Source organism: Narcine bancroftii, chromosome 7 (assembly GCF_036971445.1).
Source record: "Narcine bancroftii isolate sNarBan1 chromosome 7, sNarBan1.hap1, whole genome shotgun sequence".
Taxonomy (NCBI): Eukaryota; Metazoa; Chordata; class Chondrichthyes; order Torpediniformes; family Narcinidae; genus Narcine; species Narcine bancroftii.
Window position 1 is genome coordinate 1,108,460 of NC_091475.1, and position 16,906 is coordinate 1,125,365.

At 41.8% G+C, this 16,906-nt stretch overlaps 1 long non-coding RNA gene across 1 annotated transcript; it reads left to right on the forward strand.

Moving 5' to 3' along the window:
* Positions 1 to 8,153: 8,153 nt before the first annotated feature.
* On the forward strand, positions 8,154 to 8,687 carry LOC138739745 (uncharacterized). The gene is made up of 2 exons (XR_011342384.1): positions 8,154 to 8,231; positions 8,516 to 8,687. It is a non-coding gene; the product is annotated as an uncharacterized lncRNA (long non-coding RNA).
* The last annotated feature ends 8,219 nt before the right edge of the window (positions 8,688 to 16,906 follow it).

Here is a 16,906-nt window from a genome sequence, read left to right on the forward strand (position 1 = left end):
CATCCAGGTCATTGATATAGACAACAAACAACGATGGTCCCCACACAGATCCCTGAGGCCCACCACTAGTCACAGGCCTCCAGTTTGAGAAGCAACCAACCTCTACTACTCTTTGTTTTCTCCCACACAGCAAATTTCAAATCCAACTTACAACCTCTCCATGGATACCGAGTGTCAAAACATGCTGTACTAACCTCCAATGAGGGGGCCTTGTCAAAGGCCTTACTAAAGTCAATGTAGACAACATCCACAGCCCTTCCTTTATCTACCTTCTTGGCAACTTCCGTGAAAAACTCTACAAGATTTGTTAAATACAACCTACCACACACAAAGCCATGCTGACTGTCCTCAATCAGCCCATGGCTGTCCAAATATCTATATATCCTATCTCTCAGAACTCCTTCCAATAATTTGCCTACTACTGACATCAGGCTCACTGGCCTATAATTATCTGGTTCATTTTTTGAGCCTTTTTCAAACAACAGGACAACATAAGCAATCTTCCAATCCTCCGGCACCTCACCCATGGCTAATCTATCAGCCAGGGCCACTGAAATTTCTGCACTACTCTCCCTTGAGGTCTGAGGGAATATCGTATCCGGCCCTGCGGATTTATCTACCTTTATTCACTGTAAGGCAGTAAGCCCCTCCTCCTCCTTAATCTCCATATGACCCATGACCCTTCTGTTTGTTTCCTTTGTATCCGTGTGCATGATGCCAGTTTCCTGAGTAAATACTGGAGCAAAAAATCTGTTTAAGATCTCTCGCATTGTGTGAGGCTCTAGGTTAATTTTACTTGGTTTCTTAACATGAGAAGGCTGAGAAGTGATCTCATCACCATCTCTAAAATTATTAATTGTTTCCATAAAGTAAGAGTAGAGTGTTTCCACTGAGGTTGAAAACCAGAACTACAGGCCATCGAGTTAATATGTTCAAGGAGAAGTCAGATGAAGACACCCTTGACCTGCACTTTGAAATGATGCAATGAAGGTGGAAAATGCAAAGCAGCTGCTCCCCTGGGATCACTCTGACAACTTGTCCAAAGCTGCAACACCTACCATTAAAAAGAACAAAGCAAGTGGGTGCAAGGTAATGCCAACTGTACCCTGCACCCCACACCCCACACCACGCACCATCCTGACCTGAAAACATCAGTCTAGGTGATGGACTTCCCTCCCCAACAGGGCTGAGAGGTCACTTCATTAGAGATCTGCAACGTTTCAAGAAGGAAGCGTAACACTCTTTTCTCAAGGGTGGTTAAGCATGGGAAATCAATCCTGACCATGTCAGCAGGGCCTAAATCCTAAAAGCAAATAAAAGTGGTGAGAATTGGAACACACCATCACATGGAATTTGAGGCAAATAGTATTGATGCTTATGGGATGGAAGAGAGGCAAGAAAAATAGCAAGAAGTACCAGTCATGAATACATGCTTGCAAAGGCTGGATTTCTGAATGTTGGGTTACTTTACTGTACACCCTCGCCAATGAGTTGCATGATGAGCTTTCAGTGAGATGGAGGCCATTCTCAGGAACAAAACATTTGTCCCATCTATGCTCATTTCTGCCTTGAAAATGTAACCATTATCTCTAACTCCTCTCTTGAAGGTGATAAATTTTATTCAGACAATGTTCCGTGAATATATGCAGAAATCCTGCATGGCCATTGGCATTTACTGCCATTTCTTAAGGACATAACTCTAACAGTCAAACTTTTATTTATTCTCTGTGTCTGACATTGAACATAAAAAAAAGTGGATACAAATACAATAGATAGATTTATTTTTATCTAATTGACACAAAAAAACAGAAGAAATATCATGTCCAGTTAAAAGTCCAAGGTGAAGGATAAGTACTATGTAATAAGATTCAAACACTGATGCTTTAGAGTTTTATTAGTAAATGAGCCTATTTGTGTAATTTGTAGATGAAAGAGGAGCAAGTCTTCAAGACAGCTGAAATATCTGTTGGGCCTATCGTCAGGTCACCTTTAAATGTGTTAACCACAAAAGCTCTTCTCCAATTTTGTCCTTCACTAATGTAACTTACCTGATCAAATTTACAATCTAATCGACTACATGAACTGATTTGCTTCTCCCTCTTTATTCTACACTTAAAAAAACATAAATGGAAATGTGAACAAGTTCCAAAAGAGATATTAAATGATGTGGCTTTTATAACTGTCCATCTTTCATTATCTCTTCTAATATCTAGTCCTCTTTCAAAATGATCTCCAGGTGGGACCCAGCTGTATCTTTGACATTGGAATTATAACGCCATATCCAAACTTACTCACGGATGGGAGAAAAGTCTGCATAAACATCAAGTACAGTGATTTCACAAGGTTGAGATGCAAAACAAATTTGTGATCTTCCAGCCCAAATTTATATTCTTGTTGTTGAATGTGAACATAGAGGAAGCATTAAAGATTGGTTCAAAAATAGTTGAAGTAAAAAGGCTGGTAATTATGTTTGCATTATAGGGTGATCCTAGAGTAATGAACAGTTTTGGCAGAAGTCAACAGAAGCCCAGCAGTGTCAGATCAAGAATAACCGGGGTAATACAGAGCCAAGGAGGGAGGGGGAGAGAGAGAGAGAGAGAGAGAATGGCCAAAGCCAAGTGATGTGACAAAGATAGAGCCAAAAACTTGGCAGTTGAAATCACAAAACATGATTGGAAGTGATCTGGGCAGCCACCTTTCTAGCCCCACACATAAAAGTATCAAAAAGAGAGAGAGTTGTAGAAATAGGGAGATTATAACGGTATCATCTTTATCAAGGTGATGAAGGCATTACCTTGACTGTGATTCTGAAGGTGGGAACACAAAAGGAATGGAATTCTAACTCACAGTATGATGTCTCAAAATATTGATGCACAGATGTTCACACCTCAAAACTTGAGTCCTTAACATAAATCAAATAGCACAAGCAAATTACAAATCAGCAACGGGATCAGGGCAACGTGGGCCCTTAATCTTTTTCTGCCGTAGAATAAACACAGAGCTGATATGATTGTAATCTCAACTGCACTTTCCCACTAAACCCCATCAACTTTTAACCTTATTGTAGATAAGAAACCATCTATTCCACCCCCTCCCTCCCCCCCGCATCGTTACAATATTCAAAAATCCTGCTTTGACAAAGACAGTTCCAAACATCCAAAATCCTACAGGAGAAAGAAAAGCTGGTCTCTGTTTGAATTGGGCAACATTTTATTTTTAAACGGTGACCTCTTGTTCTATGTTCTCCACAAGAGGAAACATCCTCTCCACATCAACCCTGTCAAGACTCCTCTGGATCTCATATGTTTCAAGTTCAAATTTATGATCTGTAAAGTTTCACCTCTCTGTACAGCATAACTCATCACACAGTGTGACATCTTAAAGAGTTCACACATCAATGAATTCAAGGGCTCACATATTACAAGCTGTTATTAAATGTCAATTGGCCAAAAGAATCACAGCTGACCCAACTGAACGTTCAGTGATCTTGGATTATTAGCCATGGCGGCCTGATTAGTGCAACACTATCAATATCAAGGACCCGGGCTGGAATCTGGCACTGTCTGTAAGGAGTTTGTACATTCTCCCAGTGACTGTATGAGTTTTCTCTGGGTTCTCCACTTTCCTCTCACCCTTCAAATCGTACCGGGTAGTAGGTTAATTGGGGTATTTGGGCGGCACAGGCTCGAGGACCAAAAGGGCCTGTCACCATGCTGTATGTCTATATTTTTTTTTTAATTAAAATAATTATGACTTGAGAAAAAGTATTCAAGAACAATATTGGTCAAAACTGTGCCCTGATATTATGACATCATTTATTAATGTCAGATATAGATTGGTACAATATAATTTTATGCACCAATTATGCATTACACAGCAAAGATTACACAGTTTAAAATGTGAAAAGATAAAGCTCCAGGTCATTCGCGAAGGCCGCCCCTGTTTATCCTTGTTAATATTTCAGTAATCTCCTGAGAGAAAGATCTCACCTTTACACACGACCAAGTAGCATGAACAAACGTTACTATTTTTGTTCCACATCTAAAGCACCTCTCCGATATTTCAGATTTTGATTTTTGTCATTTCTGTGGTGTGAGGTATAATTGGTGTAGAACATTATATTGTACTAATCCGTATCTTGCATTTATAATTGACGTCATGCTGTCCAAACACCAATTTGACCAGCATCTTTCCATTATTATAACTCTTAAATCCAACTCCCATCTCTCTCTTGATCTCTGTAAACCTAGTTTTGCACTTTCATTTTGGAGAGCAAAGTATTCCTCAGTTATAAATTTAGGCATGTTCCCCAGCCAAATTGTTCGTTCCATCTCACTAATTTCAGGTGGGGCCAAGTTTGCTCCACATCTTTCTCTGGAACAATCTTAACTGGAAAAAGCAGAAGAATGTCCCATTAGCTACTCCATTCTCTTTCTTAATTGTTCAAAAGACATAAGAGATCCTTCCATATAACAATCATCAATATATCTTATTCCTTTGTCATACCATGAATTCAATATTTTGTTACCCAGATTCATGGGCAGTCGTACATTTTTACATAATGGTGTCCTCAGTGATATACCTGATCTTTTCCTAATATGTAGTTATTTAGTTCCATTAAAAATATTTTCATCATCTTCTCCCTTGGCAACCTTGATCTATTTAGTTTCTTTATCTACTTTGAAGAAAATCTTCCACCTCGTTCTTGGTCTTGAAAAATCGTTGGTTCCCTTCCGCTACTTCGACCCTCAAAGTCATGGGGTTTATCATTGAGTATTTAAAGTTTTTAGTACATAGTTGTCTTTTCACATTTTCAAATTCTTTTCTTTGTTTAATCAAGTTTGGGCTAAAATCTTGAGAAAATAGTCCTTTTTCATAATCATCCTTGGGCGGGCCATCATTCTATTGAGAGAAATCATACGCTGCTCCCAGAGTTACCTCCTATTCTCAGTAGTTTAAAAGGCTCTCCAGAACTGGTCTTGGTCTCTGGTCGCCGGCCCTTCTGGGTCCAAGTGTTCGTTGTGCAGTTTTACACCAAATTTGTCTTCTCCCAATGGTGGGATCCATTTTTGTAAAAGGTTCACCAGGTCTCTTCCCTCAATTCCTTCCTTTCGTCCAATAATTCAGACTTTATTCCATCGATTGAAGTTCTCCATACGGTAAATGTTGATAAGCAGTCCTCGTTTATCCGACTCTCATTCTTTGGCCTTTTTCCCCAAAGCCTCAGGTTTTTCATCCATTTTCATCAGTTCATTCTCTGCTCGACCCATTCTCTCCATCAGATCTTCCACAACCTCTTTTGGTCGTTTTCTCCATTATATTTCTCATCACTTTTTCAACATTTATGAATTGGTTACTCAAATTTTCCACTTTTTCCAGGACAATGCTCAGTTTTTGACCCAACTCTCCAGTTTTACCTGGTTCTGCTGGTCCCATCACCATTTTTACACCCATTTCCTTTCGGACTTTCACTCGAAGTTCCCAGTTGAATAGGAGCTTCTTCTATCTTTATTCTCGGCTTCTTCGTGCTGGTTTTATCCAGTTTTTGAGGAAGAAAATCTTGATTTTTCCAGTTTTGATCATCTATTTAGTACATGGAGAGCTCAACCAAAACGTGTCTGTCCAAGACCTTCACGTGGCCACCACCCCCCCCCCCCAACTCCAAGGTAATTCTCTTCTAACCCCACAGGAAATGCATCACTTTCCATTGATGTACAAAACACGAAGCATTCCAGTTTCTCATATTTCAAATGAAACATGGATTCCCCTCTGCCATAGTTCATGATTCGAGATGCAATTTCTTGTCATTGTAATAAAACAGGGTCATATTACATGAAATTGCTTTTTTGCTGTAAGGTAGACAGATTTACCATCGGCAGAAATTGCCTGAAGCAGTTCTTACAGTCAGAGAGAGAGAAGCAAAAGAGAGGACCCCCCCCCCCCCCAAGAGTCACCGTGTCGGTGGATTCACCTCCAGCGATTCCGCAGCCTCCAGAGTCCAGTCCAAACCATTGGCCATCGAGCTCCATATTCAAACCTCCAACATGATCAGGAATCCCTCAGTGCCTTTGGCAGACCTTCACATCCCAGTTCCAATACCTGGTATCCCTTCAGCCAATTTCAAGCCAGTCTCCAGCAGTCCACAGCCCGGTGTGAGTCTCCGACAGTGGTCTCCAGCAGCCCACAAACCCCGTGGGTTCATTGAGTTGCCATCAGCCCACCACATGCATGGGTCTTTCAGTCGCAGAGTCCCCTCAGTGGTCCGCCGCCATGGTCACCATCCCGTGGGTCATCTCCCCAGCTTCTCCTTCTCAGATGGGGATGGTCTCCCCATTTTATGGTGCCCTGCTCCAGTCCTCCAGTCCCCTAGAGTGGCCACTGCCGGCTATAGGTGCTGGCTATAGGTGCCGCCATCTTGGGTGCAGACCCCGCGGTCACAGGATTTTAAATGAAGCTACCATTGGCTCCTTTAACGGGCTGTTCAAAGCCTGTGTGGAGCTGAAGGCAGTTGACAGGGTGGTTGGACCCTGTGGGAGTGCTGTATCTCTGCTCCTTGCTCCCCATCGGTCTGCACCAGCGGCAGCACTACCATTACAGTGACTCCAGCAGGCCACCATTTTGGATTTAGTTGATGGAGCCCTCGCACACATTTCCTCCATTTGCAACACATTTGCTCTCAAACCATTCTCACCAGATGGACCAGCTATTAATTTTTCTTGGTCCTCACTTTTCACTTCACCGACCTTTGCATCCTCCACCACTTCTGGCAGTTCCACCAAGGTCCTTCCCCTTTGCACCCTTTCAGCATTTCGTACCACACCCACCCTCCGGTTCCAAGCATAAATCCACTCCTTTGTCCTTGAGAGGTCCTGACCTTTCTTGAGTCATCCTCTTGTTTTTAATGTGTATAAAATGCCTTGGGATTGGGATTCTCCTTCATCCTACTCACTAATGACATTTCATGGCCCTTTTTGGCCATCCTAATGCCCTGCTTGAGGTGTAATATTCCTCCAGGGCCTTGTTCGATTTTACCTTCCTAAACCATACATGTGCTTCCTAATCCTTTTTGACTTGATTCATGAGCTCTCTCTCCATCCAAGGTTCCCTTCCCTTTCAATCCTGTTCTCCTCCTTTACTGGAACGTGCTTTGCCTGGATCTGAATTAGCTGATTCTTAAACAACTCTCACATGTCAGTTGTGGACTTGCCTGACAACAGTTCCTCCCATTTAGCTCTCCCAGCTCCAGCCTAATAATGTCATAATTTGCCCTCCCCCAATTTAATATTCTCCCCCAAATTCTCAGATTATCTTGATCCTTGAATATCTGGAGATGTACAAACTGTGATAACTATTTCCAGAATGCTCTTCCACTGAAACTGTGATCACTTGGCCAGGCTCATTTGTCATGCAAGTTCAGGAGTGGCCTATTCCCTTTTGGACTATCTATATGTGATCTGATCTGCTTGACATTTATATACAGGAACATATAAGCAATTACCCTAATATAATTAATAATCCAATTTGACAATAAGTAAGAATTGAACCCTTTTGAAATATTGCCGTTCATGGTCCATGGAAATGTGATTTGCTTCCAAGGCTATTGACAAATAATTCTAGAGGCCTGCCAGAATCAACTTAGCTATGGTTGTAAAAAAAAACATTTCACCATGACACAAATCCTCAGCTCCTGAGTAGTTAAAGAGTCCAAAACGATCTCAAAATTCAAATGATGGATCTGCAAAGAAATGTATTAGGATAGCAGTTAGCACAACGCTGTTAGAACGCCAGTGACCAGAGTCTGAAGCTGGTGTCGTCTGTTTGGGGTTGGTACCTTCTCCTTGTGTCTGCGTGGGTTTCCTTCCATCATTCAGGGGGTCTAGGTAATTGAGCAGCCCGGGCTCCTGGGCCAAAAGGGCCTGTTACCATGCAGTATTGTCTACCTTTTAAAAAAAACAATGAGGAAAAGGCTGCAGGCAGCCGTGACCTTCAGCGACTCAGAAGGTGGCGTGTCCAGACTCAGCTCTGTCAGCCGACAAAGATTTCACAGCTGTTGCCGGCCACTGAACACACAAACTCTCACTTTCACATTTCATCCCGACCATTCCCCCAGTGCAACCATCAAGCTGGCTTGACTTCAGCGATGAAGTCACCACCTCGAATTCAAGAAATGACAGCACGACAGCAGCCTATTTCCTTCAGGATTCAGGAATTTATGTTCATTGATGCCTGAGGTGATATTTTTGATTGTGTTTATGTGTTGGCACCCTGGTGTGAAAGGTTTCCCATCAGTTGCATATTAATCTTGTCTACATTTTCTGCGAATAATGTACAGTCCCCTCAAGTGGTGTTCAGTCGGCGTGAGCTCCATGACACTTGGATCAGCAGCTGTGACCCCTGCTGAATGAAACTGTTGAACTGAATGGCCAGCTGAAATTTCACACCTTTATATTTTAATGATCATATCATGCAATTGAGATTGCAGGAGATCTACAGTCATCTGTATTTTCAATTACAGCACTTTAAAGGTTTCCACTTTCCACTTCGATGCTCCTCATTTCTTCATCGTCGTTCCTTCTGCACCTCAGGATGTGAGGGTCCGAGAACAGCAGAGACGTATCTTTCATTGCTCCTCCTCAGGGTCTTGTAAGACATGAAAATATTAAGATTTTATAAAAATCTTAAAAGTTTATAGTTTAATCTGCTTTTTTTACAGAATTCAACTTCAAATCATTTTTAAACATTTATTTAAAACATCTTTCTTATGTGACTCAGATTGACAATCATCACCCAGGTCAGAAAACCATATCATTAATATAAGATTTTGAACCAATTCAGTTTCATTTGCAGCAACAGGCAGATGCCATCTCACTGGCTCCACACAAGCCCTGGAACACCTGGGCATACGTCAGGATGGCATTCAACACCATCATCCTCTCAAAATTCATCAGCAAACTCGAAGACCTGGCCTCAACACCAAGACTGTTTATTCACAGTAGGAAACACAATGTAGAATGCAGCAGGTTGTCTTCTGCTTTCAAAATCCACTTTCAATGAAGTCAATGAATGTATTTCAGGTTCAGAATACAATGCACTTATCGCTATTGTATGTTGAACCTCAACAACCAAAGATGTATTTTCAGGCAGATGGACTTTATTCCCTGTCATTTGAAACACAAAGAAAATGAGGGTTAAATGCAATAAGACAATTCTTTGCAATAATTAAAATTGCTTCACCGTAATTATTCAAAACAAACAATTTTACAAGATAATATGTTTGATTTAGATATAATGTGGAGGATAATCTTTTTCAAAATATGATATAAGAACACTTCACTTGAATCTGCAGTGCTAAAATGTCAAATCGAAATGAATCCAATCCCGACAGTTAGTCCTGCAAGTCTGGTGGGGAAGAACTCATTTTTCAATATATCCTAACTCTAAAGGTGTTGATATTAACCATATAACCATATAACCACTTACAGCACAGAAGAGGCCAGTTCGGCCCTACTAGTCCATGCCGTAACAAATCCCCACCCTCCTAGTCCCACTGACCAGCACCCGGTCCATACCCCTCTAGTCCCCTCCTATCCATGTAACGATCCAGTCTTTCCTTAAATGTAACCAATGATCCCGCCTCGACCACGTCTGCCGTAAGCTCATTTCACATCCCTATCACCCTTTGCGTAAAGAAATTTCCCCTCATGTTCCCCTTATAATTTTCCCCCTTCAATCTTAAACCATGTCCTCTAGTTTGAATCTCCCCCTTTCTTAATTGAAAAAGCCTATCCACGTTTACTCTGTCTGTCCCTTTTAAAATCTTAAACACCTCGATCAAGTCCCCTCTCAATCTTCTACGCTCCAGAGAAAAAAGCCCCAGTCTGCACAACCTTTCCCTGGAACTCAGACCCTGAAATCCTGTCAACATTCTCGTGAACTTTAACATGATTCAATAATTTAATAATATTTGATTATTTTATTCAAAGTCGATGGTTTTCAAGAAAGGACCTGAGACTATTGCAGATTAAAGTAAACATAAAATTGATCACAGGTTGCCATGAAGGTATGATTAGGAGTAGATTATGTCCTCCCTCTGAGTCGTATTCTTTTACCATCAGTACAAATAGATGATCCTTCCCGATAACTCTTAAAAATCACAAACAGATGGAGTTGAAGTTATTCTTGTTCACTTTACAAGTTCACAGCGTGAAAGTGTTTCCTATTCAACTGAGCTCAATGTAGGACTGAATGAGTAATAACAATTCTACCAGAATGGAATAAGCTCCTTTGGTGATTAGAAATCAAAAGTTTTGGCTCAATATTGTCGTCTTACTTCGTAAGAGACAGCATAAAAACCAGGAACATGTTTTAAATTGTTACCTTCTAGTTTCTCAGGACAGCAGAGTTAATATTTACTCTAAAACAGAGCCCAAAAAACCACACGGATTTGGTGATCCTACACAAAGGTTGATGAATGATCTGATGCACAGTGATTTATTCTATGGATCAAGAGCATTGTTGGAGGACTGGTGGACAAAACTCTGGCCAAAACCATTACTGTATTTTCAGGTTGTGCAGATAGATTGTTAAGGAGAACCACATATCTAGGACCATGTTCTATTGGAAATGATCAAGGTGCCGTCCACATTAACATAAAGAAAATTATATATCTGTAGATACTACAGGGTTAAAATCTAATTTCAGAAGGTATTATAAACCTCAAATTTAGATGGATTTGTAACTATTATCTATACTAAGATTAGATCAGTTTGAGGCTCTTCCCAAACTCCAGAAGGTTTTCCTGATTTGTAAACTCTTGTAATTCATTTTGGGCATTGCATTCAGTTTATCGATAGTTTCCTTGCTGGTGACTAGCAACACATAGAATGTGCAAATGGATGTGATATTCAGCAATAGAATTTTTGGGCAAGAACTGCTTTGAAAGTTTTACGCAGGCTGCATTTGTTATCTTCAGGGTAATCCATCCAACAATGCAGATACTGGAAATTCAAAACAAAGCAGAAATCACGGAGATAATCCATCCAATTGGGAGCAGAGTTAAATTATGTGCAATCGTCATCCAAGTTTAGCCAATGTTTCAGCCAAATATTTACATTTTCAAACATGCAAAAACCTTTAACATATGTAGAATATGTTCAGAAAATAAAAGTACATCCTCACATATCTACATGAGGATATGGTCTGCTATGCCCTCCATCTCTTTTTAAAAGTGACAGAAAAAAAATGGTAGATATTAAACAGTATGTGGATGAATTTACATCAATCCGTTTTCCAGCTGCAGGACTGGTTACTGAAGTTATTTTCATCTGTTTTAAAATTCTCTGCCTTGGGAAATTACAGGTCATTCTTGGTCACTTCCTTAATCCCCATTAACTGTTGTACCTCAGATTCTCCATTGATATCCCTTGTTGTTCGTTAGTGATTATGTATGAAATACTGCTTTGCACTGATCGAGCCAACCATTTCATTCACAAAATGCCTTTTCGTTTACACAAATCAGCTCAAAATCCCACGATGCGTCACTCTGCTGAGGCCGTGGACACTTAAACTAGAGAAGGATTTGCACGTCTTTGCTTAAAGACTGCGTGAATTCTCCCAACCCCGTGTGTTAGCCAAAACAGACTTGTTAAAGAGACAGAAAGATTGTTTAGCACAGGCTGACATTTATCCCCAGCTAACACAAGTACAATTCTCATTCAAATACCCAAGTCTTGTTAGATCATTCAGTATATTTTTAAATCTATAAAAGGGAAGGGAAGATGACAGTTAAATGGTAGGGAATATCTGCCATCTTCAATAAGGTGATTAAATGCCACATTGACCACCGCCAGTGGGCTGATATCGCCTCAAACCGTGCATCTTGGCGCCTCACAGTTTGGCGGGCAGCAACCTCCTTTGAAGAAGACCGCAGAGCCCACCTCACTGACAAAAGGCAAAGGAGGAAAAACCCAACACCCAACCCCAACCAACCAATTTTCCCCTGCAGCCGCTGCAACCTTGTCTGCCTGTCCCGCATCGGACTTGTCAGCCACAAACGAGCCTGCAGCTGACGTGGACTTTTACCCCCTCCATAAATCTTCGTCCGCGAAGCCAAGCCAAAGAAATTAAATAAATCATGTACATGTGATGAGAGGAAAAGCAGATAATGGAGCTAACACAAAAAATGTATTTAAAAAATCAACAGCTAAAATGCAGTAAATCCCCTATTATCTGGCACCTATGGGGATCGGTAGATGCCAGGTAAGTGTATTTTCTGGTTGCTTGAGACTTATTTTTACAATGGCTGACAAATGCACCTGCATAACAAATAAACAGTTTAAAAGACAAAAAAAAACTATACTAACATACACTGAACAAACTACACTTGCATGAATAGATATACCTTAAAATATTTTACTTTATTTTCAGTCACATTCTTTGATAACATTTAACCATCTGCAGGTTCCTCCCCCTTCACGGACCTGCCCAAAGACCCCCTCCCCAAGTTTACAGATAAAACCTCTGATCAAGGAAATTATTACTCAGCAAGGATAAGGAGACACTATAAGAGAATCGCCCCAACGGCGAGCAGCATCAACCAGCTCCTCATCCTGGGCAACGCTATCGCTGGTTCACACAACTTTATTCAAACAGCAGCTACGAGCAAAACCCGACCAAGGCCCTCTCTCCACTGGCTGGATATTTTCCCCCCATCTTCACTGAAAGTTTTTGTGCGACTTCAGAGAATATTTACTTTTATAATTTTAAACTTACCTGTACATATTTTTAACCTTTTTTTTTTAATTTTTTTTTCCTCAATAGTTTTGCTGGTTGTTTTGAGTCTGCCAGTTGCTTGAATTCCTGGTACCAGGGATTTGACTCGGAAATACTTGTTTTAGCTGATCTGCCACTCTCCACCAGCTCCTGCAGCATTTCTGTATTACAGCACCTCATACTCCACCTGGGCTCCCTCCCACCAGATGTCATTAACATTGACTTCTCCAGTTTCCATTAGCCCCACCCCCGACCTTGTCTCCTGCAGCTCTGTTTCGCTCTCTTTTATTTTCTCCTTATCCTCATCTCTGCATTCACCGGGCAAACCCACCCACCCCCCATCAGTTCTCATCTTTCCTCTCTCCTGGTCTCTCCTTCACATCCAATTATCACCTTTCACCTGTTGATCTGTTCTCCCCCTGCCATTTCTTTTATTCAGCATTGCCGGCTCTTTCTCACACCTTGAGAAAGAGCGCAGGCCCAAAACGTCCGTAGGCACTGTGAGACCTGGTGAGCTCCTCGATATTTCTGTGAATTACACCCTTCACTACATCTGGACATGAAAGTCAAAAACATTGCATAACTTCATCCCTAATACAATTGTGTATCTGTAGTTGGGGATCACTGACTTCCCACTGCAAGAGGGATGAAACACGAAAGTCAGCAGGTGCTGTAAAACACCGAAATGCTGGAGGAACTCACCAGTGTCCATAGAAGGTAAAGATATATAACCAACTTTTCAGGCCTGAGCCCTTCTTCAAGGTCTGAGTAAAAAAGCAGACAGGCTCCTGAATTAAAAAGCGGCAGAGAAGGGAATGGGCGGGGAAAGAATTCAGACCAACAGACAAAAGGTGTGAGTTGGATATGGAGAGGAAGGAGACAGGAAAGGTGAGAATTGACTGGGGGAGGGGGATGTTTTTGGTTCTGTGAAAGCAGGGCTGGGAAAAATGAGACAGAGGGAAAGATGGGGGGGGGGGGGGGGATATCTAGCAGAAACTGGATAAGTCAATGCCATTTTGTTGGAAGGTGTCCAGACGGGTTATAAGGTGTTGTTGCTCCAATCTACGGGTGGCCTCACTCCAAAAGCACATAAGAGCATAGACAGACATACCAGCAAGGGAATGGGGTGGGGAATTGAAATAGGGGGCCACCAGGAGATCCCCGCCACCACAGTGGTCAGAGCTAAAGTGCCCAATGAAGCAATATGCATCCGTCTCTCTGATGTAGGGGTGATCACAACAGAATAGTGGATGCCCCTGCAGATTCTCAATTGAAATGTTGCTTCACCTGGAAGGACTGCCTGGGGCCCCAGATTCTGATGAGGGAGGAGATATGGGCTCAAGTAGAGCACCTCCTGCAGTCACAGGGGTATATGCCAAGGGGATGATTGGTGGGAAGGGAGGAGTGGGCAAGGGATTCATGGAGGGAATGATCCCTGCAGAAAGTGGAGAGAGGAGAGGGGGTAGATGCGCCCAGTGGTGGAGCCACATAGTAGGTGGTAGAAGATGATATGTTGAATGAGGAGGGTGTTGAAGCAGTAGGTTTGGACAAAGGGAATCCAAACCCTGCTACATGTGAGGCAGAAGGGACCAGGGCAGATGTGGTGTGGGCAATGCAAGATATGCGGCAGCAGATGGGAAGCCACATTTCTTTGAAGGAGGAAATCTCGGGAGATCTGCAAGAGCACAGCAGCTTTGCATATTTAAGTTCAATAGCCTCCTGAGAACAAGTTTGATTGACCTAGATGTTAAATAGCGCATGCAAGATTTTTCTGATCTGTCCAGCAGGTTCAAAAAGGAAATATTGTATCTGAGATGACTGGAACAATGGGAACATTGGTCGGGTTGGGCATGACTGGAACAGTGGGAACGATGGTCGGGTCATGCATGACTGGAAAAGTGGGAATGTTGATGGGGTTTGGCATGTGGAAAAGTGGGAACGTTGGTCGGGTTGTGCATATGGAAAAGTGGGAACGTTGGTCAGGTTTGGCGTGACTGGAAAAGTGGGAACGTTGGTCGGGTTGTGCATGTGGAAAAGTGGGAACGTTGGTCGGGTTGTGCATATGGAAAAGTGGGAACGTTGGTCAGGTTTGGCGTGACTGGAAAAGTGGGAACGTTGGTCGGGTTGTGCATGTGGAAAAGTGGGAACGTTGGTCGGGTTGTGCATATGGAAAAGTGGGAACGTTGGTCAGGTTTGGCGTGACTGGAAAAGTGGGAACGTTGGTCAGGTTTGGCATGACTGGAAAAGTGGGAACGTTGGTTGGGTTGTGCATATGGAAAAGTGGGAACGTTGGTCAGGTTGGGCGTGACTGGAAAAGTGGGAACTTTGGTCGGGTTGGGCATGACTGGAAAAGTGGGAATGTTGGTCGGGTTGGGCATGACTGGAAAAATGGGAACGTTGGTCGAGTTGGGCATGTAAAAATATATATTTAGGATTTAATTTTCACACTAGGTGCCATGTGGAAGTACATTTTGATTAAATTCTGTGGGAATTTTATCTCTAAACCATTAGCACTCTGCATTGAGAATGTGTAAATCAGAAAAAAAAAATCAGAATCTCCTGTTGTAAGATATGATTGTAAATCATTCTAATGGCTTCGGGCCAAAGCACATAATCACAGCAACAGCCAAGGAGAACTCGCGTATGGAAGAAAATAGGATCAGGAGTACCTGGTCCTTCAAATCTGTCCAGCATTCAATATACTCAGATCTCATCTATCTATCCCAGGCAACAACTCCTCTGTGCCCATAAGTCTCAATCGCCTGACTTTTCAAAAATGTATCTATCTCTACTCTGAACAGTTCAAGTGATCAAGCCTTCAGCTCTCTGAGTAAGGCATTCTAGGGATTCTCCAGTGGTCAGAAAATGTGTCTGAGGGTAGGACATATTTGTACATTGCCAACATATTTCCAGCCCAACTCTTTCTCTATCAAGGTCTTTGAAGTCATGATTTGTTTACTGTGTTCTAAAATGAATGGTTGTTCACTGAAGAGTAATTGATTCAGCAGAATTTAAAAATGAATGGATTTGGGAAGGAAAAAATTGAGGAAATCATGTATTGAATAGGTATATAAGAGAGGTGTGATTATTAGGAATATAAAGGGTGTTACAGCATCAGCGACCCGGGCTCAAATCTGGCACTCTCTGTAAAGAGTTAGTATGTACTCCAGTTACCTCCCGCCGTTCATATCACACTGGGATTGTAGGTCAATTGGGTGGCACGGTCCTGTGGGCCAGAAGGACCTGTTATCGTGCTGTATGTCTAAATTTCATTTAAAGTTTACAACAATATTCTATTTTTTATCATTGGTAGCTAAGAAGATGTTCCTGACCCTGACATTGGGTTTTCACTGTGATTACAGTGTAGACACATCAACTTGAATCTTCCACAAATTAAAAACCTAGCGCTTCTTTTGCTAACAACACTCTCCACATTGCTCAATGGCATATTTTTCCAGAGAAAACAAATAGGCAAGGCTCTAATTGCTAAAATATTGGTCGTTCATCCAGCAAAATATTTCAGCTCACCATAACGTACATTGGCAAATTCAATGGAATTTAACATTACTGAATGATCCTTTAATCTTTACCAATCTTGTAAGCTCGACCAGAAATTAGATCACATTGTGCAACATTTTTGTGAGGTCTTTCACCCAATTTTAATGATCAGTAATTCATGAGCAAAAATTTGAAATTTAAACATAACTATGAAGTAGAAATTTCCATCCTGGGCACCTTCTGCCTGATGGATAAAAGAGTCTTTGCGTGTCCAGGGACATGCGAAAACATTGTATGTACATCTAGGCAGCCACACCACTCACAGAGCACTTTCCTGTGTGGGTAGGTCAGAATGGGAGTGAAATGGCGATTTAAAGTGGCAGGCAATTAATCTCAGTGACTGAACACAGGTGCTCTGCAGAGCGGTCAACCAAAGCCAGAAGGAGGCTGCAGAACTTGGTGGAAACAGCTCATCTGCTTTATACATGGATTCCGTTTAGCTCCAATGTGTTTGTGCTCAACTTTTTTGAAAGACATAAAACATTTTGAAGAAGCATTGTCATGTTTCTCACAGTCATGTGACAGGAGACTCCAAGAAGGCAGCTGATGCTAGGTGAAGGAAGCAACAGTTGTGATC